The sequence below is a fragment of the Loxodonta africana genome, chromosome 1 (genome assembly GCF_030014295.1).
Source record: "Loxodonta africana isolate mLoxAfr1 chromosome 1, mLoxAfr1.hap2, whole genome shotgun sequence".
NCBI lineage: Eukaryota > Metazoa > Chordata > Mammalia > Proboscidea > Elephantidae > Loxodonta > Loxodonta africana.
In genome coordinates, this window is record NC_087342.1 from 181,285,496 (window position 1) to 181,308,884 (window position 23,389).

Sequence of the window (23,389 nt, forward strand, 5' to 3'; positions counted from 1 at the left end):
TGTTTTTTTTTCCATGCCTCCCACCAACTCCCCCTCCTTTCTCTCAAATACCTGGCTTCTTCTTGAAAGGTTGTGAAGCCCTGCTCAACTAGGGAACCACTCTCCCGCCCCACGACACTGTGCTGGTTTTTTTTTTTTTTTTGCTTGTTTCGTTGAGTTTTTCTTTGTTTTTTGTTTTGTGGCGTGGTAGCCCCTTCTAGGTAGGTTGCACTGCACACATTAGGAGCCACTACCCCAGCCTGCACAACTCTGGAAACTTGGGGCATTTCTCTTTTTCTTCTTTCTTTTTTTCTTTTCTTTCACTTTTTTGCTTTCTGTCTTTCATCATTTCTGAGTTCTTGTCTCCCTATACTACCTTCTTTTCCTGTCTCCTGAATACCTGGTGCTGTGACCTCTATACACCCTGTAGCCAGGCTATGCTGTGCAGCATGGGAGCCATTTCCCTGGTCTTTGGGGCCCCACCAGTGTGGCCCCCAGGAGCTTTTCATTTCTTTCTTTATTTTTTTCTTTTCCAAATTTTTATCTGATTTTTTTTTTTACTCTTTTTCTTTCTTCTTTTCTCTATTTCTCAGTTTCTCATCTCTCCACTCCAATGGCAACCTCCCTTAGCACTCCTTTTTTTGTCCCCTTTGTTTGTTAGTTTGTTTTTGGCTCCTGTTTCTCTCTCCTTTCTTTCCCCTTTCCCATATCCCAATTAACTCCACACATCACAACCTCCCCCTTCTTTCCTACCTACCTGCACCATGTGCTGAACATCACACTCCTGAGCAGCACAGGCACGGCCTACTGGAACCTGCCCAGTGCTGATTCCTGCTGGTCACTGTCAGCCCTAGGAAGTGCCACAAAAAACCACTCCCAGCTCCCGTCTTTCATCTGGACCTCTCCTGCTTCACCACAGCTGAGTGACTGGCCCTGCCCATTGGACATGGAGGTGAAAAGTATATTGACTACAGATAAGCAAACAACAAAGAACACACAGCTCGCCTGTTCAGACATAACCAAGTAAAACAAAAAAATCAGGATGAAATAAACAAGTCTACAATCAAGAAATGAAGAAAACAACTACTGAATGTCCCAATGACAGCAGACAATATCAAAACATGTTTAAAAAAAAGATAGGATGTTTCTAGTAGGCATCCAAAATAAAACAGCAGATGACTTTCCAGTAGAAGAAAAGGCACTAGAACTACCTGATAGGGAATTCAAATCTCTAATATTCAGAGAAATTGAAGGCTTGAAGCAAAAAAGCAGGCAAAAATTAGGGGAAAAAACAGACAAATTCATGGAAAATGGAGAGGAAAAAAATGGAAGAATTCAGGAAAATAATACAGGAACAAAACACCAAAATAAATTCACAACTAGAAATCATACAAAAGCAATTAGAAATCCAAAAGATAAACAACAAGATTTCAGAAATGGACAGTGTCATAGAAGGGCTGATGGGCAGGTTTGAAGTGATGGAAGACAGAATCAGCAAAATTGAAGAAAAACACTTGGATACAACTCTGTTTAAGGAAAAATCAGAAAAAAAAGAATGAAAAAACCCTGAGAATTATGTGGGATACAATCAAAAGCAAAAATTTGCAAGTGATCCGAGTTCTAGAATGGGAAAAGAAAAAAGGAAAATGCAGAGAGGATCATTGAAGAATTGCTGACAGAAAACTTCCCTAATATCATGAAGATGAAAAGCTGACCATCCAAGAAGCTCAGTGAACCCCATACAGGCTAGACCCAAAAGTAAAACACCAAGGCATATCATAATCACACTCACTAAATCAAAGACAAAGAAAAAATCCTGAGACCAGCCCAAGAAAAACAAAAAGTCACATACAGGGGAGAAACAATAAGACTAAGTTCTGATTATTCAGCAGAAACCATTCAGCAAAAAGGCAATGGGATGACATATATAAAACCTTGAAAGAAAAAAAATGCCAACCAAGCATAATATATCCTACAAAACATTTGTTCAAAGATGATGGTGAAATTAGGACATTTCCAGATAAACAGAAATTAAGGCAATATGTAAATTCAAACCAAACTTAAAAGAATTATTAAAGGGAGTCCTTTGGTCTGAGAACAAACAACCTCAGACCATAGACTGAATCTAGGATGCAAAATTGAACGAGCCAGATACCAACCTACGAAATAAACTCTCAAAAGACTATCCAAAACCAAAAGAATTGCAGAAGGGAACCAGAGAGGTTAACCTCTAAATGACAACAACGTCAGAACAATAAAAGAGAGAATAAATGGTGTAGATATAGAACTTTCTAGTGGAGAGGCAGGCAAGGCAATACCAAGTAATAATAGACTGGTTCAAACCTAGGAAGATGAGGGTAAATTTCAAGGTAACCACAAAGAAAGTTAACAAACCTACACATCAAAATGAAGAAAAAAATAAAACTATCAATAAAAGCAAAATCTACAATAATAAAAAATGAAAAAGAAATTCACAAACAAAAGAAACTCAGCACAGGAGGATAAGAGGAACAAAGAAAATGTTAGCACCACAAAAAAAAAAAAAAAAAGCACTACAAAATGACAGCAAAAAACTCACACCTACCAATAATTGCACTGAATGTAAAGGGCCTATATGCACCCATAAAGAGACAGATACTGACAGAATTGATTAAAAAAAAAAAAAAAACAGGATCCATCAGCATGCTGTCTCCAAGAGACACACGTTAGAAATAAAGGTGTAAATTTATTAAAAATCAAAGGATGGAAACAAATACATCAAGCAAATAAAAAAAACTAAAAAAAGCAGAACTGGCAATACTAATCTCAGATAAAATATACTTTAAAACAAAATCCACCATAAAACACAAAGAAGGGCACTATGTAATGATTAAAGGGACGATCCATCACAAATACTTAACCATAATAAACATCTACACACTCAATGACGGGGCTCCAAAATACATAAAAGAGACTGTAACAGCACTGAAAAGAGAAACTGACAGTTCCACACTAATTGTAGGAGACTTCCACACTAATTATAGGAGACTTCAACACACCATTCTCAGTAAAGGACAGAGCATATAGAAAGAAACTCAACAAAGATACAGAAGAGCTAAAGAGCACAATCAGCCAACTTGACCTCATAGACACATATAGAACACTCCACCCAACAGCTGCAAAGTACACATTTTTTTCCAAAGCACATGGAGCATTCTCCAGAATAGACCACATCTTAGGCTGCAGAGCAACCCTCAACAAAATCCAAAACACTAAGATAATACCAAGTATCTTCTCTGACCAGAATGCCATCAAAGTAGAAATTAACAACATGAAGAGTAAGGAAAAAAATCAATTACATGGAAACTGAATAACACCCTGCTTAAAAACCACTGGGTATTAGAAATCAGAGGTTAAATTTTAAAAATTCCTAGAATCAAATGAGAATGAAAACACATCATACCAAAACCTTTGGGACACAGCAAAGGCAGTCCTCAGAGGTCAATTTATAGCAAAAGATGCACACATAAAAAAAAGAAGAAAGGGACAAAATGAAAACTTTAGCTTCACAACTTGAACAAATAGAAACAGAACAGCAAAAGAAGCCCACAGCCACCAGAAGAAAAACAATAAAGACCAGATCAGAAATAAGTGAAATAGAGAATAGAAAAACAATAGAATCAATAAAACCAGAAGCTGTTTTTTTGAAAGGATCAACAAAATCAACAAACCACTGGCCAAATTTGACAAAAGAAAAACAGGAGAGAATGGAAATAACCCAAATAAGAAATGAAATGGGGGACATTACCACAGACCAAACTGAAATAAAAAGGATCATAACAGAGTATTATGAAAATCTATACTCCAACAAATCTGAAAACCTAGAGGAAATGGACAAATTTCTAGAAACATACTACCTACCCAAACTAACACAGAATGACATTAAAATCTGAACAGACCCATAACAAGAGAAGAGATTGAAAAGGTAATTAAAAAGCTTCCAGCCAAAAATGCCCTGGCCCAGATGGCTTCACTGGAGAATCCTACCAAACATTCAGAGAAGAGCTTACACCAATACTACTCAAACCATTTCAGAACATAGAAAAGGGAACTATATGGCCAAAGTCATTCTAAGAAGCCGCATAACCCTGATTCCAAAACTGGGCAAATACACTACAAAAAAGAAAATCACAGACCAATATCTCTTATGAATACAGATGCAAAAATTTTCAACAAAATTCTAGCCAATGGAATTCAGCATCATATCAAAAAAAAAAAAAAATACACCATGACCAAGTAAGATTCATTCCAGGTATGCAAGGAAAATCAATGTAATCCACCACATAAATAACAGGAAAGAAAAGAATCACATAATCATCTCAATTGACACAGAAAAGGTATTCAACAAAATCCAACACCCATTCCTGATAAAAACTCTCGATAAAATAGGTATAAAAGGGAGATTTCTCAACATAATAAAGGGCTTTTATGCAAATACAAGGCCAACATCATTCTTAATGGAGAGAAGCTGAAAACATTCCCCTTGAGAACAGGGACGAGACAAAGATACCCTTAATCACAACTCCTATTTAACATTGTGTTGAACATCCTAGCCAGAGCCGTAAGGCAAGAAACAGAAACAAAGTGCGTCCAAAATGGTAATGAAGAAGTTAAACTGTCCCTATTTGTGGATGATATGATACTATGCATAGAATACCCAAAAGACTCCAAGAGAAAACTACTGGAACTGGTATAAAAATTCAACAGAGCAGCAAGATACAAGATAAATGTACAAAAATCTGTTGGATTCCTATACATCAATAAAGGGAACGATGAAAAGGAAATCAGGAATATGATACCATTTATAATAGTCCCTAAAAAAAAAAAATACTTAGGAATAAGTCTAACCAGGGATGTAAAAGATTTATACAAAGAAAACTACAAAACACTACTGCAAGAAATCAAAAGAGATGTATGTTCATGGAAGAACATACCATGCCCATGGATAAGTAGACTCATCATTGTGAAAATACAATTCTACCCAAAGCAATCTAAAAATACAATGCAATCCTGATCCAAATACCAACAACATTTTTTAAAAAGGTGGAAAAACTAATCACTAACTTTATATGGAAAGGGAAAAGGCCCCAGATAAGTAAAGCACTATCGAAGAAGAGTAATAAAGTAGGAGGACTCACACTACCTGACCTCAGAACCTACTATACAGCTACAGTAGTCAAAAGAGCCTGGTACTGGTACAACAACAGATAACATTGACCCATGGAACAGAATATAGAACCCAGATGTAAATTCATCCACCTATGGTCACCTGATCTTCGAGAAGGTCACAAAGTCCATCAAATGGGGGAAAAGACAGTCTTTTTAACAAACAGTGCTGGCAAAACTGGATGTCCATCTGCAAAAAATGAAACAGGGCCCATACATCACACCACACACAAACACTAATTCAAAATATATCAAAGACTAAATATAAAGCCAAAAAGTATAAATGTCATAGAAGAAAAAATAGGATCAATGTTAGAGGCCCTAATACATGGCATTAACAAAATATAAAACATAACAAACAACACACAAGCTCCAGAAATAAGCTAGATAACTAGAATCTTCTAAAAATTAAACACTTATGCTCATCAAAAGACTTCACCAAAAGAGTAAAAAGAGAACCTACAGACTGGGGAAAAAAATCTGGCTATTACAAATCTGACAAATGTCTAATCTCTAAAATCTACAGGACAATCCAATACCTCTACAACAAAAAGACAAATAATCCAATTAAAAATGAGCAGATTCAAGTGGCTGACTGACACTTGAGGAAATGCCCTTGATCACTAGCCATTAAAAAAAAAAAAAAGCCATTTAGAGAAATGCAAAGGAAAACCACAATGAGATACCATCTCACCTCAACACTACTGGAACAAATCAATAAATAAATAAATAAACAAATAAATATTAGAGAGGCTGCAGAGAGATTGGAACTCTCATGCACTGCTGATGGGAATGCAAAGTGGTAAAGCCATTTTGGAAAATGATATGGCGCTTCCTTAAAAAAAAAGCTAGAAATAAAAATACTACATGATCCTGCAATCACACTGCTAGGGATATATCCTAGAGAAATAAGAGCCATCACACGAATAGACATATGCACACCCATGTTCACTGAAGCATTGTTTACAATAGCAAAAAGATGGAAACACCCTAGATGCCCATCAGCAAATGAATGGATCAACAAACTGTGATACATACACAGGATGGAATACTACTCAATGATAAAGAACCATGATGAATCTGTGAAGCGTTTCACTACATAGTTGAATCTGGAGGGCATTGTGCTGAGTGAAATAAGTTAATCACAAAAGTTAATTTTTTCGAAGAACCAGCTTTTGGCTTTGTTAATTCTTGCAACTGTATTTCTGTTCCCTAATTCATTTAATTCCGCTCTAATTTTTATTATTTGTTTTCTCCTGGTGCCTGACGGATTCTTTTGTTGCTCTCGTTCTGTTTGTTCAAGTTGTAAGGACAGTTCTCTGATTTTGGCTCTTCTTTATGTATGTGTACATTTATTGAAATAAATTGACATCTGAGCACTGCTTTTGCTGTGTCCCAGAGGTTTTGATAGGAAGTGTTTTCATTCTTGTTGCATTCTTTGAATTTCTTTATTCCCTCCTTAATGTCTTCTATAACCCAGTCTTTTTTGAGCACAGTGTTCTTCAGTTTCCAAGTATTTCATTTCTTTTCCCTGATTTTTCTGTTATTAATTTCTACTTTTATGGCCTTATGGTCTGAGAAGGTGCTTTGTAATATTTTGATGTTTGGGGTTCTGCAAAGGCTTGTTTTATGACCTAATATATGATCTATTCTAGAGAATGTTCCATGTGCACTAGAAAAAAAAGTATACTTTGCAGCTGTTGGGTGGTGTGTTCTGTATAAGTCTATGAGGTCAAGTTGGTTGATTGTAGCAATTAGATCTTCCCTGTCTCTAGTGAGCTTCTTACCGGATGTCCTGTCCTTCACCTAAAGTGGTGTGTTGAAGTCTCCTACTATAATTGTGGACGTGTCTATCTCACTTTTCAATTCTGTTAGTTTGTTTTATGTATCTTGCAGCCCTGTTATTGGGTGCGTAAATATTTAATATGGCTGTATCTTCCTGGTTAATTGTCCTTCTTTATCCTTTGTGGTGGATTTAACTTTAAAGTCTATTTTGTCAGAAATGAACATTGCCATTCCTGCTCTTTTTTGATTGTTGTTTGCTTGACATATTTTTTTCCATTCTTTGAGTTTTAGTTTGTGTCTCTAATTCTGAGGTGTGTCTCTTGTACGCAGCGTATAGCTGGATTATGTTTTTTTATCCAATCTGCAACTATCTGTCTCTTTATTGGTGCATTTAGTCCATTTACATTCACCATAATTATAAATAAGTATGAGCTTTGGTACTGTCATTTTAATGCCTTTTTGTGTGTGTGTGTTGTTTACAATTTCATTTTTCCACTTGCTTTTTTGTGCTGAGAAGTTTTTCTTTGTAGAATGTGTGTTCCTCCTTTTCTTAATAGTTGAATTTATTTTTGCTGATTTGTTATGTTTATCTTGGTTTTTATTTTGAAGTATGGAATTGTTAGACCTCTTTGTGGTTACCTTAATATTTACCCCTATTTTTCTAAGTAAAAACCTAACTTGTATCATCCTATATCGCCTTGGTTTCCTCTCCATATGGAAGATCCATGCCTCCTGTATTTAGTCCCTCCTTTTTATTGTAATCTTTTACTTAATGACATCAGTGATTCCCTACTTTGAGCAACTTTTTTTTTTTTAATTAATCTTATTTTGTTTTTGTGATTTCCCTATCTGACTTGATATCAGGATGTTTTGTTCTGTGAACTTGTGTTGGTATCTGATATTATTGATTTTCTGACCAAAGAATTTCCTTTAGTAATTCTTGCAGTTTTGGTTTGGTTTTTGCAAATTCCCCAAGCTTGTGTTTATCTGTAAATGTCTTAATTTCACCTTCATATTTGAGAGAGAGTTTTGCTGGATATGTGATTCTTGGCTGACAGTTTTTCTCCTTCAGAGCTCTATGTATGTCATCCCATTGCCTTCTTGCCTCCATGATTTCTGCCGAGTAGTATGGACTTACTCTTATTGATTCTCCTTTGTAGGTGACTTTTCACTTATCCTTGGCCGCTTTTAAAATTTTCTCTTTATCTTTGGTTTTGGCAAGTTTGTTGATAATATGTCTTGGTGATTTTCTTTGGGGATCTATCTTGTATGGGGTTCAATGAGCATCTTGGATTGATACCTTTTCAGCTTTCATGATGCCAGGGAAGTTTTCTGCCAACAGATCTTCAACTATTCTCTCTATATTTTCTGTTATCCCTCTCTGTTCTGGAACTCCAGTCACACGCAAGTTATTCTTCTTGATAGAGTCCCACATGATTCTTAGGGTTTCTTCATTTTTCTTAATTCTTTTATCTGATTTTTCTTCAACTCTAATGGTGTCACCTTCACCATTGCCTTATCCTCCAGCTCCCCCACTCTGCATTCCAATTGCTCGATTCTGCTCCTCTGACTTCCTACAAAGAAAAAAAAAAAATTTTTTTTTTCCTATTGAGTTGTCTAATTCTGTAATTCTATTGTTAATCATTTGGATTTCTGAATGCTGTCTCTCTATGGATTCTTGGAGCTTATTAATTTTTCCACTATGTTCTTGAATAATGTTTTTTATTTCTTCCACTGCTTTACCAGTGTTTTCCTTGGCTTTTTCTGTAGATTGCCATATTTCATTTCTGAGGTCATCCCTGATGTCTTGAAGCATTCTGTATATTAGTTTTTTATATTGTACATCTGGCAATTCCAGGAATATATCTTCATTTGGGAAAGATTTTGTTTTTTTGATTTGGGGGTTTGTAGAAGCGATCATGGTCTGCTTCATTATACGATTTGAAATCGACTGCTGTCTCCAAGCCATCTATAATACATTGTAATGATTTATTTTATATTTGCCCACTGAGTCTTATCTTCTTGTTTTGTTTTGTTTCGGTACACTCAGATGGGCTACTTGATGGCACCATCTTGATTGTTGTAGCCTTTGAATACCTTATGTCCTATTACCAAATGGTTTGAGCTGTTACCAGATATATAAGCCTATGGGTCCTTTCACTATTCTTGAATAGAATCAGCTTAGGTGTCCTGATAGTGGGTCATCTAGTGTGTGGTGTAGCCTGTAAGACTAAAATTTTTTGAAGAATTTACTGTCAAGTTGAGCTGCATTAGTATCATAACCTCAGAATCTACTTATCCAGTACAGGACAGTTCTACCCAAAACACTGAAAAAGTACACGCAACTTCCCCCTGAACAGAAATGTTGACCTGGGGCATGCCCATACCCACAAAATTGTCCACTTGAAATCCCTGCTTATACCCAACATTGGGTGCTAAGTGAAGTGCAAGAAATTTGTTTCACTGGGTACTGACAGGTTAAAGGAGAGGCATAATGACTGAGGTCGTTTCTCAAATGATAAAGTTCTACATCAAGTCCGATCAGCCAGTGCACCTCGTCCTCACTCAGGTAGATGCTCATACTGAGCCTTGCTGCCACCCGCCTGAGCACTGGCAGTGGCGGGGCGGCGGTGGGCATGGACAACAGTGGCAGCAGCGCAAGCAGGAGCAGCAGTAGCGGCGGCAGAGCCCTTAGGCCGCGGGTCCCTGGGAGGCAACTTGGCCCTGTGGCTCTGGCAGTGCCATCCCGCACATAGCAACCGCCGCCTCCGCTGAGGAGAAGTGTCAGCCACTGGCTCCCCCGCTGCTGCCCACCCCTGGCCCCTCACCCTTCACCCCTCACAGCCCTGAGCCGGGGCAGCCCTGCAATTCATCTTGCCATGGCTCATAGCAGCCTACCGCCGCTTCAGACCACCGGAGCGTGCAGCCACTGCAGCCTCCGGAAAAGTGTAATTTAATTTACTAAAATTGGTGCTAGATATAGGTTTTAGGAACCAAGGAAGAAAAACTAGAACCTTCAATACACTTAAGGGTCAGATGATGATGATGATGACCATAATGTCAACTGGCCACATCTAGGTTTTCAGAGCTAAAAGAGTCATCTGCCTGAAACAAAGGAAAATCGGTGTATCAATCAGTGAATACCTAAAATTTTGTAATACATTTAGGGAATTCATGCTAAGAAAGGGAGAAAACAGGTAATCTGTGAAAAGCTTATCTGAAATGTCATGGTATTGCCATTTCACAAATGACACCACTCCTATGCCAACAAAAGGGCCTGATCTTTTCCCTCCTTCTACTTTATTCTTTCATAGGAAGTACTGTTATAAACATTCAAAAACTTTATTATCTTAAGATAATAAAATATTCCAGATTTTCAGATACATTATTTAATATAAATAATATCTCCGTGAATGTTAACATGCAGAAAGATACTCTCCGAAAGATTAGGAGTGTTAGACTTTCTAAATTAACTTATTTATTTTGGCATCTAAAGTTAAGTCTTGCTATGATAGTCACTTAAAAGACATTTGAATTGTAATTTGATTTGACTCTCACCGGTGGGTCTAGGGACCAGCACTGATGATTTGCTGGAATCTGGCAGTCATATTCCAAACAGAATCAAACCATTAGTCAGAGTTCTTAGGAAAGGTACAGAAAATCATGTTTGAGAACTAACAGACTTGAACAATATTGCAAGGAACTTTCAGATTCACAGTGTGAATGTGTATTTCCTCTTTAGAGTTCCTCTTGCTTTTTTTTTCCCAGAAATGTTTTGTGGTTTCTGAAATCCACACCTGACACTAGTAATGATAGTGCTGAAAAAAAACGGAGTACTACATTTTAAAAGAAAAAAAAAAACAAAACTCATAACCATTGGATTTACATGTGCTTAACATGAGAATTTCTTGCTCGTTTCTACCCCCCTCCACCATTTCATAAAAGCTAAAGCAAACTGGGATTAGTATCACAGGTTTTCAAAAAGGTAAGGGATCTTAAAGGTGGTTTAGTTTACTCTCAGAGAAAATTCTTGAATCCTCTCCACATCATTAGTATGTTACTCTAGTTCCACTGAAGGTCAAACTTCTGAGCAGTGTCCTCTCAGGACAGAGCCAAGTATGGAGGGCTGGGCTATCTTTAATAGATCCAGTATTAGAATGACCTATTGGGCAGGAAGATGGAAGGAGCGTACCAAGTCAATATACTACTATACCAAAAAGAATTGGTGGATGTTCAGCCATTTCAGGAGGTACCATATGAGCAGGGACTAAAGGTAATGAGGGAAGAAGTCCAAGCTGCACTGAAGGCATTGGTGAAAAACACGGCTCCGGGAATTGACAGAATACCAATTGAGATGTTTCAACAAAAAGATACAGCGCTGGAAGTACTCCCTTATCTATGCCAAGAAATTTGGAAGACAGCTACCTGGCCAACCTACTAAAAAAAATCCATATTTATGCCTATTCTCAGGAAAGATTATCACACTGAATGTGGAAATTACTGAACAATATCATTAATGTGACACACAAGTAAAATTTTGCTGAGGATCATTCAAAAGCGGCTGCAGCAGTACATCAAAAGGGAACTGCCAGAAATTCAAGCCAGATTCAGTAAAGGACCAGGAACCAGAAATATCATTGCTGATGTCAGATGGATCCTGGCTGAAAGCAGAGAATACCAGAAAGATGTTTACCTGTGTTTTATTGACTATGCAAAGGCATTAGACTGTGTGGATCATAACAAATTATGGATAACATTACAAAGAATGGGAATTCCAGAACACTTAATTGTGCTCATGAGGAACCTATACATAGATCAAGACGCAGTCATTCGAACACAAAAAGAGGATACTGAATGGTTTAAAGTCAGGAAAGTGTGCATCAGGGTTGCATCGTTTCACCATACCTATTCAATCAGTATGCTGAGCAAATAATCCAAGAAACAGGACTATATGAAGAAAAACAGGGCATCAGGATTGGAGGAAGACTCATTAACAATCTGCATTATGCAGATGACCCAACCTTGCTTGCTGAAAATGAAGAGGACTTAAAACACTTACTGATGGAGATCAAAGATCACAGCCTTCAGTATGGATTGCACCTCAACATAAAGAAAACAAAAATCCTCACAACTGGACCAATAAACAACATCACAATAAACAGAGAAAAGATTGAAGTCGTCATGGATTTCACTTTGCTTGGATCCACAGTCAACGCCCATGGAAACAGCAGTCAAGAAATGAAAAGACTCTTTGCATCTGGCAAATCAGATGCAAGAGACCTTTTCAAAGTGTTGAAAAGCAAAGATGTCGCCTTGAAGACTGAGATGCGCCTGACCCAAGCAATGGTGTTTTCAATCGCCTGCTCTGCATAGGAAAGCTGGATGATGAATAAGGAAGACCGAAGAAGAATTGAGCACTTTGAATTGTGGTGTTGGAGAAGAATATTGAATATACTATGGACTGCCAAAAGAACGAACAAATCTGCCTTGGAAGAGGTACAAACGGAATGCTCCTTAGAAGCAAGGGTGGCGAGACTACCTCTCACACACTTTGGACATGTTGTCAGGAGGGATCAGTCCCTAGAGGAGGACATCATGCTTGATAACGTAGACGGTCACTGAAAAGGAGGAAGACCCTCAATGAGATGGATTGACACAGTGGCAGCAACAATGGGATTAAGCATAAAAGCTATTGTGAGGTTAGCACAGGATAGGGTGGTGTTTTTTCTGTTGTACATGGGGTTGCTAGGGGTCAGAACCAACTCAATGGCACCTAACAACAACAACAAATTGGGCAAGAGGTGGTGGGACTTACTGGCAGGATATGAGACTCATTTGCAGGCACTGGGAAAAAATTCAGGCTGATAGCCAGAACCCAGACTCTCACAGGTATGAAAAGCTGTAATAGGTTCAGAATTATCATTAGTATCTAGGAGGTCTATGAATGGGAGCACACAGAGGCAATAAACCCAGGAGGTAGTATTTGGCAACACAAGCAGATTGAAAATTATGTCTGATGCAATTTCAGGAGCTGATTTGCAAATTACATGCTCTGGTCTAGGAAGCCCTCAACTGTTAGCTGAAAGGTTGGCATTTCGGACCCATGCAGTAGTGCCTTGAAAAACAGGCCTGGCAATCTGCTTCCAAAAGCTGACAGCCTGAAACGCCTATGGGACAGTTTTACTCTGCACACATGGGGTTGCCATGAGTTGGAATCGACTGGACAGCAAGTAGCAACAATAAAATGAAGCCCTTAAACCTGGCCCCAACCTGCAGCTCTTCCCTCATGATGTGCTACCATTTTTCTCACCTTCCATGCTCTCACCACTCTTTCATTCAAATCACTGAAACCCAAGCTCCTTTGCAACTCAGACTCTTTGTCAATCAGATTTCAGCTGAAATGTCATCACCTCCCTGAGGCTTTCTCAGGACACACTCTAACATATTCTGTTTAAATTCTCTGCATAAACTTTGGAGTCTCTGAGTGTTACAAGTGGTTTACTTGCTCAGCTGCTAACCAAAAGACTGGCAATTCGAGCCCACTCAGAAGTCCTTCAGAGGAAAGGCCTGGCAATCTACTTCTGAAAAATCAGCCACTGAAAACCCTATGGAACACAATCCTATTCTGACACACATCAGGTCACCGTGAATCAAAATCAACTAGACAGCAACTGTTGGCAGTGGGGTGTGACCTTTAGAGCTACTCACCTCCCATTTTCTGTCTCCTCGCTACTATTGTGTAAGCTCAATGACAGCAATGTACCTGTCAATCTTGTTCCTTGTTGTATCGGGAAATACCAGGCATTTTTATAGATACCTGGCTTATTCTGGAAGCTTATTAGATAATTCAATGAATGACTGAATGAACTAATAAGTTGGTAAACAAAGGAATCAGTCTATTTGGGGAAGGGGGGTTGACAAGATAATTTCTATAACTAAAAATATTTGAAAACAAAATCCTTTACTAATGACATAAGATGAGGTAAAGAGAAAGAATGTCACCAGATGCAAAAGTCTGAATAATTGAAGGAAATGAAAACAAATGTTAGGTGTGAGGTGGAGATGGAGGTGGTGTCAAATAGCTTGAGCTTCAGTGGAGGATAAACTATTACAGGATGGTGGAAAAGCTCTGGTTGGGACACAGTGGTAGGAAACTAGGAGAATGCTAGCCCTCCCTTTTCATTTGTGAAATGTGGGGAAATAAACCTCACTCACAAGGATCAAAGGGAACATTTTAGTTAGGTCTCAATTAAGGCAGATTTGGATAAAGCTATCTGCACAAAGGCTGTGAACATAGTGGAATTTGCTTATGTTGATATATGGAAAGTGTGGAGTAGAGAAAGCAACATTGTAGGGGGGTAAAGTAGGAGTAAAGAAGATTCCAGCAGTACAAGGAGGAGGGTAACCCAAGACAGGATCAAAGTTTTTGTGGAGATGGAGGATTACAGTCCCCACATATGTGTTGTACTGTGGGAACGTGTGTATTGCTGTGAGGCTGGAAACTATACCACGAGTATCAACTACCAGGAGGGTCACCCATGGAAGACACGTTTCAGCTGAGCTTCCAGACTAAGACTAAGACTAAGAAGAAGAGCCCAGCGGTCTACTTCTGAAAAAAATTTGCTGGTGGAAACTTTACGAATAGCAGCGAAACATTGCTTGATATAGTGCCAGAAGATGAGCCCCTTAGGTTGGAAGGCACTCAAAATATGACTGAGGAAGATCTGCCTCCTTGAAGTAGAGTCAACCTTAATGACATGGATGGAATTAAGCTTTCAAGATCTTCACTTGCCGATGTGGCAGGACTCACAATGAGAAGGAACAGCTGGACATGTCCTTTAATAATCAGAATCTGGAATGTACAAAGGATGAATCTAGGAAAATTGGAAATTATCAGAAATGAAATGGAATGCATAAACATCGATATCCCAGGCATTAGTAAGCTGAAGTGGACTGGTATTGGCCATTTTGAATTGGACAATCATATGGTCTACTATGCTGGGAATGACAACTTGAAGAGGAATGGCATTGCATTCATCGTCAAAAAGCATATTTCAAGGTCTATCCTGAAGTACAATGCTGTCAGTGATAGGATAGTATCCAGATGCCTACAAGGAAGACAAGTTAATACGACTAGTATTCAAATTTATGCACCAACCACTAAGGCCAAATATAAAGAAACTGAAGATTTTTACCAACTTCTGCATTCTGAAATTGATGTAACATGCAATCAGGATGCATTAATAATTACTGGTGATTGGAATGCGAAATCTGGAAACAAAGAAGAAGGATAGGTAGTTGGAAAATATGTCCTTGGTTATAGAAATGATGCCCGAGATCACATGATAGAATTTTGCAAGATCAACAATTTCATTGCGAATACCTTTTTTCAACAACAAAAATGGCAATTATACACAATGATCTGGCCAGAAGAAATAAACAGAAATCAAATCGACTACATCTCTGGAAAGAGACAATGGAAAACATCAATATCATCAGATAGAACAAGGTCAGGGGCTGACTGCAGAACAGACCATCAATTGCTTATATGAAAGTTCAAGCTGAAGCTGAAGAAAATTAGAACAAGTCCTTGAGAGCCAAAGTACAACCTTGAGTATATCTCGCCTGAATTTAGAGACCATTACAAGAATAGATTTGATGCATTGAACACTAATGCCCAAAGACCTGAGAAGCTGTGGAATGACATTAAGTACATCATATATGAAGAAACCCAGAGGTCATTAAAAAGACAGGAAAGAAACAAAAGACCAAAACGGATATCAGAAGAGGCTCTGAAATTTGCTCTTGAACGTCAAGTAGCTAAAGCGAATGGAAGAAGTGATGAAGTAAATGAACTGAGCAGAAGATTTCAAAAGGGTGGGTCAGGAAGACAAAGTAAATTTTTATAACGAAATATATGAAGACCTGGACATAGAAAACCAAAAGGGAAGAATATGCTTGGCATTTCTCAAGCTGAAAGAACCGAAGAAAAAATTCAAGCCTCAAGTTGCAATACTGAAGGATTCTACAGGGTAAATACCATATGACATCAAAAGGAGACGGAAGAAATACACAGAGTCACTGTTCCAAAAAGAATTGGTGGACCTTCAGCCATTTTAAGAGGTAGCATATGATCAAGAACTGATGGTAATGAAGGAAGACGTGCAAGCTGCACTGAAGACATTGGCAAAAAAGAGACTCCAGGAATTGACGGAATATCAGTTGAGATGTCTCAACAAACAGATGCAGTGCTGGAAGTTCTCACTTATCTATGCCAAGAAATTTGGAAGACAGCTGCCTGGCCAACCTACTGGAAGAGATCCATATTTATGCCTATTCCAAAGAAAGGTAATCCAACCAAATGCGGAAGTTATCAAACAATATCATTAATGTCACATGCAAGTAAAATTTTGCTGAAGATCATTCAAAAGCAGTTGTAGCAGTACATCAAAAGGGAACTGCCAGAAATTCAAGCCAGGTTCAGAAGAGGACATGGAACAAGTGATATCATTGCTGATGTCACATGGATCCTGGCTGAAAGCAGAGAATACCAGAAAGATGTTTACCTGTGTTTTATTGACTATGCGAAGGCATTCAGCTGTGTGGATCATAACAAATTATGGATAACATTGTGAAGACTGAGATTTCGAAACACTTAATTGTGTTTATGAGGAACCTGTACAGGACCAAAAGGCAGTTGTTAGAACAGAACAAGGGGATACTGCTTGTTTTAAAGTCAGGAAAAGTGTGCATCAGGGTTGTAGATTTTCACTATATTTATTCAGTGTGCATGCTGAGGAAATAATCCAAGAACTTGGACTATATGAAGAAGAAAGAGACGTCAAGATTGGAGGAAGACTCATTAACAACCTGCATTATGCAGATGACTGTTCCTTGCTGAAAATGAAGAAGACTTGAAGCACTTAGTGTTGAAGATTAAGGACCGTGGCCTTCAGTATGGATTACATCTCAAAATAAAAAAACAAAAATCCTCACAACTGGACCAATAAGCCACATCACAGTAAGTGGAGAAAAGATTGAAGCTGGTGGGGATTCCATTTTTACTTGCATCCACAATCAACACCCCAGTGAAAGTAAAAAAAAAAAAAGTGAAAGTAGCAGTCAAGAAATCAAATGAGGCATTGCTTTGGGCAAATCTGCTGCAAAAGGCCTCTTTAAGTGTTAAAAAGAAAAGTTGTCACTTTGAGGACTAAGGTACGCCTGACCCAAGCCACGTGTTTTCAGTCGCCTCATATGCATGCGAATGTTTGGCAATGAATAAGGAAGACCAAAGAAGAATTGACGCCTTTGAGTGCTGGTGCTGAAGAATATAGATTATACCATGAGCTCCCAAAAGAGTGAACAAATCTTTCTTGGAAGAAGTACAACCAGAATGCTCCTTAGAAGCGAGGATGAACAGACTTCGTCTCACATATTGTGGACATGTTATCAGGAGGGATCTGTCCCTGGAGGAGGATATCATGCTTGGTAAAGAAGAGGGTCCTCGAGAAAGAGAAAGACCCTCAATAAGATGAATTGACACAGTGGCTCTAACAATGATCTCATGCATAAAAAATACTGTGAGGATGGTACGGGACCGGGCAGTGTTTTGTTCTGTTGTACATACGGTCGCTATGAGTTAGAATTTGTTCGATGGCACCTAACAACAACAGCAGTTACTCTCCTCAAACTCGTGAATTTTCTACAAGTTCACAGGGAGCCAGAACTGTGCAAGGACCCCTGCTGTAGTCTCAGAGAAGAGGGCCCAAGGTGCCCTGCATGAGAAGGAGGGGCCTGACCTTGGAATGGACTGCCTTGCAGCCTCTAAACAGCCTCAGAAAGAGACTGGCCATTCAACAAACTGCAATGGAGTGGAGTTTTATGCCAGGCACTATGGAGGCACTGATAAATGATAGGCTGGGAGTGGGGCGTGGGTAGGACTAGGGCTAAGAAAGCAAGTTGCCCTTTCTCTAACAATTCGCTTGACTCCATAGCTACTTTCTAGATAAAATAAGGTAGGCCCAGTGGATGGGTGTCAACAGCAACCAGTTCACTGTGAACTATCTACTCAGACCTCATATCCAGATGCTTTCCTTGTCTTGAGGCACATGGCCAACGGGGGGTACCAATTCTTTTAAGGTAGTAGATAACCACTGAATCACTGGATTCAATCCTTGGTCTAAAATTGAGCATCCATTGGGATTCTTACATTATGTACAATGTACTTACTTGCAGTCTATTCCCAAAGCTACATCAAGTATCCATCCAATAGGCACACCTATATTAAAAGGTTCTTTATGTAGGCAACTTGTCTTGGTCATCTAGTGGTGCTATAACAGAAATACACATGTAGATGGTATTAACACACAGAAGTTTATTCTCTCTCTGTTGACTCTGGAGGGAGGTTCTTTTCATCAGTCATCTTCTGGTCAAGGAGCTTCTCAGTGCAGGAACCTGGGGGCCAAAGGATGCGCTCTGCTCCTGGCATTGCTTTCTTGGTGATTTGAGGTTCCCATGTCTCTGTGCTGGCTTCTCTCTTTTATATCTCAAAAGAGTTTGCCTCAAACACAATCTAATCTTGTAGATTGAGTTCTGCCTTATTAACATAACTGCCATTAATCCCATCTCATTAACATAATAGCAATAGAATTTATAACACATAGGAAAAACACATCAGATGACAAAATGGTAGATGGTCACACAATACTGCGAGTCACGGCCTAGCCAAACTGATACACATATTTTCGGGGTACACAATTCAATCCATGACACTACTGAATTTACTCCCACAATAATCTTTAAATTGAGACTATTTTCCTGTTTTTACAAATGAGGATGCTGAGCCTTAGAGGGGCTAAGTTGTTACACACACACACACAATGCACCTGACTCCAAAACCAGTCTATGTTCTTCCAAGTTCACCTCACATCATTCTGGAGCCCCACAGAATAAGGTTTAGTGTCACAGAAGTGGTTACAGTTTGTGTCAGAGAAATGCTGTTTTGAGAAAGCTGGGGATGGAGAAAACAAGTTACATGTTACCGCAGCTTGACATTTTTTGATTCAACTAGTATTTTCGAACAACCATGTACCCCTCTATGTTGATCAATGTGGAATTCATCAAGGACAAATGTGACTCTCCAGTGCTATGACATACCTGAGGAAAAAGACAGAAATCAATACAGTATATTCAGGGGCTGAAAGGTGAGTTAGAGTGGCATGTCCTGTGGAATACCAGGCAGAGGAGAGAACAGTTCATGTGAACCAGGCTGCTGATTCTGTCCAGAAGGGGGACAGGAAGAGGGCAGAGCATCATTGAAGAACTAGAACTTGAGCTGGGCTTTGCTGTGATCTAGCTTGTGGAAAAGAAACCAGAAATTTGTCCTAGAATAATGTTTCCTCTAACAGATCAGTGTTTCATAATTGTTTCATCTTCCTATAAGTTGGCTTAGGAACCAGAGTGGCTGCCATAGAGAAAAATCTGGTATTTGCCTAAGTAAAAAGTACTATTTCCATAAGGTGGCTGCACTGTGTCAGGAAGCCTAAGGAAAGTCCCTTCCTTTCTTATCAGTTTGGTGAAACATAGATAACACTGGAACAAGGTCTATCCTCTGGCAGGTTTCTGGCTTCTTGGAGAAAGATACTGTGTTGTCTCTGCCTCTCAAAGGGGTGGGTGGGTGCTGGTGAGATCAATGGAGTGTTTGGCAGCCAGTGCTAGTTGGGTTGAAATGAGAAAGGGAAACCTTCTGAAGGGCTCTTGCTTTTTCTGAGACTGCTTCTTAGCAAAGAGAGAGGAGAGCCCTAGGTCCCAGCGCACGCCTCTGCATTTGAGGAGCAGGGCAAGGAAGAGGGAGAAGCATCTGGGCCTGTCCAAGGCACTGTAGGGTAGGCGACCCATGGAGAAGTTTCGCAAGTTTCTGGACCTGTACCAAAGGCACTACAGCGCGCTAGGCTATGGCCTGGTGACCCTGCTGACGGCGGGCTGGGAGCGCCTCCTCTCCACCGTGGTGCCCTCCTGCCCTTGCAGTGCCACCTGGAACCTGCCCTATGGCTTGCTGTTTCTGCTGGTGTAGGAGCTCGCGCTTTTCCTCCGCGGTTATGTGCTGAGTGCGCGCACGTGGCGCTTGCTCACCGGCTGCTATGCGCCAGGAGTCCGCACAGGCTGTGGCGCAGGGCTTTGCGCCCTGGTGTGCACACAGCCGAGTGCCGGCACCGCGCTCGCGCCGCTTACTTCTGTGGCCATCGCGCTGCTCCTGGGCGCCTTCTACGAGTGCGCGGCCAGCGAGAGCGCGCCCTTCGCGCGGCGCTTGTGCCACGGCCGCTACTTCAGCTGCGTAGCCCAGCTGCTGCTGGTGCCCTGCCATCAGGCCAAGAAGTGCGATCTGCAAAACCTTCTCAAGGAGCTCTGGGGCTCAGTCACAGGTCAAGCTCCAGTGCGAGACGCTCAGGGTGCAAGGGATCCGAAGGCGGGGGAGATTGGAAAGAGGGAAGCTTTTACGGGGTGCTCAGGTGAGATGGTATCTCACTTATACAAGATCAGAAAGACCATCTTCCCCAGGCATAAAAAAAAAAAAAAATTTTTTTTTTAATTTTTTTTTATGCCATAATAGTACACCCTAAAAGAACAAGGAAAGATACTTGCTTCTAATGAGCCCAGAGGCGAATATCAAAATAAAACCAATAAAAAGAAAGGCACTCATGTACGGTGAGCATCTACTCTGTGCCAGATACTACTCCAGGCGCATCACCTCCTGCATTATTCTTTTATGTCTCACAACAATCCTGTCGGGGTATTCTTATTTACCTTTCATATTGAATACACTGAGCCTAGGTAAAATTGTTTCTCCAGCCAGAAGAAAGCCAAAGAATTGTTGCAATAAAAGGGGTCTGCCCAGCTGGAAAGCCACAATCCTACACTGCCTCTGGGCTTATAAAGCCCAGAGGCTCTTTAAAATGAGCATTGCTTTCATGGGATATGCAGAAAGTCTACATGGTTTGAGTTCTATGGGAGTGACAAACAATAGACTCCTCCCTGGGATCTTGACATGACTTGGAATATGACTGACTTGGCAAGCAAGCAGGTGTATCAGGGACAAGGTTACTATGACTCCTTTCCTTTAAGAGATGAAGTCCTAAAACTGTTGTTTGTTCACTGTCATAACAGGTGAACTACTATCTGAGAATTTTTAAATTTCTTATGAAAAATGTGACTAACTTTCTATTTTGGCACATTTTCCTAAGGTGCTGGGCTGGATTCTGATGGCAATTGTTATTATCGTCCTTCTGATTTTTACGTCTGTCTCCCGATGCCTATCTCCAGTTAGTGTTCTGCAGCTGAAATTCTGGAAAATCTATTTGGAACAGGAGCAGAAGATCCTTAAAACTCAAGCCACAGAGCATGCAACCATATTGGCAGAAGAGAATGTTAAAAGTTCCTTTGAGGGCTCACATCCAAAGAAACACTACACCCCAGCAATTAAAGACTGGCAACAGATTTCATCACTATATACTTTCAGTCCCAAGGAGCAGTACTACAGCGTATTGCACAAATATGTTAACAGAAGAGAGAAGAGTCAGAGTATCAGATCTGCAGAAGGAGATGCCTTGTTTCCCATTCTTGGCTTTGTAGATTCGTCTGGTATAAACACCACTGTGGAGGTATGACCTTAGAAATGAAAAGAAAAAAAGTCCTTGGAACTATTGCTTTATTTTTAAAAAATAGAACTTAATATTGGTTATGACTGCTTTTTTCCTTCCGCATTTTGAAAACATAGTATTTTAAATCTGAAATAAAAATTTAGAAGTGAACCCCTCTATTATATTAATTTTTTTAAAAAAAGCAAGGTTAAATGATTCGTTCAAAGTGACAGACTGGAACTAGATAAGAAGTCTTATCTTCTCAGTCTAGTGTCCTTTCCACTGAATAACAATGCTGCTTTCAAATAAAATACATTAGTAGCAAAAACAGTGAAAGAGCCATTATACTTCAGACCTTCCTATTAGGTTATCTGTTGTTAATTTCAAGTTTATTTTCTTGTAGACAACATCTGGTTGGAAACTTAAAAATACTGGCATTTTATGGCTCTAGTATGGTTGCTAAACAAAAATACAAAAATTCAGAGTCAGGACCAAGATTCCTGACTAAGTAGAAGCTTCTGCTTATCCCTTTTGTAACAAAGACTCAAAAAAACAAGTGAATCGATCACATACAGGACAATTTATGAACGCTGACCATCAAACACAGAACTAAGGAGTTGACCTGAGTGACAGGAGAACGAAAAGCCACACGCTGAAGCAGCAACTGCTTGTGGAGCCAGTGTGCCATGCCACAGCCTTGAGCCCCTGTGGTTCCCTGGTGCCAGAGTGGTGGGAGTGATTGTGGCTTACTGAGATGGGGCAAGCACGGACATAGGCCTAACCCTTGGGACCAACCTCAGAGGTGACCCAGCCCGTGCACACAGGTTGCATACCGACACGGCTGACAGGCAAATGAAGAACCACGGGGAAGCAGTGACTGGTTTTGGAGCCAAGAGCACAGCGTCCCAGAAAGGAAACCTTGGTGCTGGGCTTTGGACTAAGCATGGAGGAGCTGATTGAGGCTTCCTAAGAAGGCACAAGCATGGGACACAGCCCTAAACATCTGGGGCAGTCTCAGCAGGGAACCTGCCAGTGCACACAAGCTACACACCCCTCTGGAATCTCAGAAAAAACAGTCCTCACCAAACAAGATAAGTAACTTTGTCTATCTTGCTGCGCTACTCTCTCCTATCTGATCCCCCCCCTCCCTGCCCCAGCCAGCTTCATTAACATTGGAATTCCCTGGGTTAGAGAGGAAGTGCACTGGCTTTATTTTTTTCTTCCTCTTTCTTTTCTAACCCATTCTCCTGGCCTGAGAAAAGCAGAATTTAACAATCAAAGGAAAAATTCTTCTCTGACTTCCCCAAACTGGAATAACAATACAGAACCAGCTCCATCCAGGCATAAGAGGCCCACAGTCTTTGGCTTTCATCCCTACAGGCAACCAGGTGGCTATTATAATGCAAAGGCAATTCTGATAGAGATCTGACTGTGTTTTAGCTGAATGGTGGAAACGCAAGTTTTGGAGGTCAGATACCTCTCTACCTATTAAACAGAGCCCTCACTGATCCACACTAGGGAACTGAGGGCTGAGGCTCCACCCACACCACCTAGCCACCTGCTAGAGGGGACTGAGGATAGTGACACCTACCAATCTATAGAGGTACAAGCGTTGGGTGCCCAAGGTACAGCTGCAGAGTCCACTCACCAGAGCGCTCTAGAGAATAGAGCCACTCCTACCTTACTGACACTTGGGGGAAGGCTGTCAGCATCCTGCCCTCCTCAGAGTGTGACCCCCTGCAGCTACTAGAAAGTGGCGCATACAACCATCACCACTACTCCTC

At 40.1% G+C, this 23,389-nt stretch overlaps 1 pseudogene; it reads left to right on the forward strand.

Annotated features, from left to right (window-relative positions):
- Nucleotides 1-19,178: 19,178 nt before the first annotated feature.
- On the forward strand, nucleotides 19,179-21,940 carry LOC100671235 (calcium homeostasis modulator protein 6-like; annotated as a pseudogene).
- The last annotated feature ends 1,449 nt before the right edge of the window (nucleotides 21,941-23,389 follow it).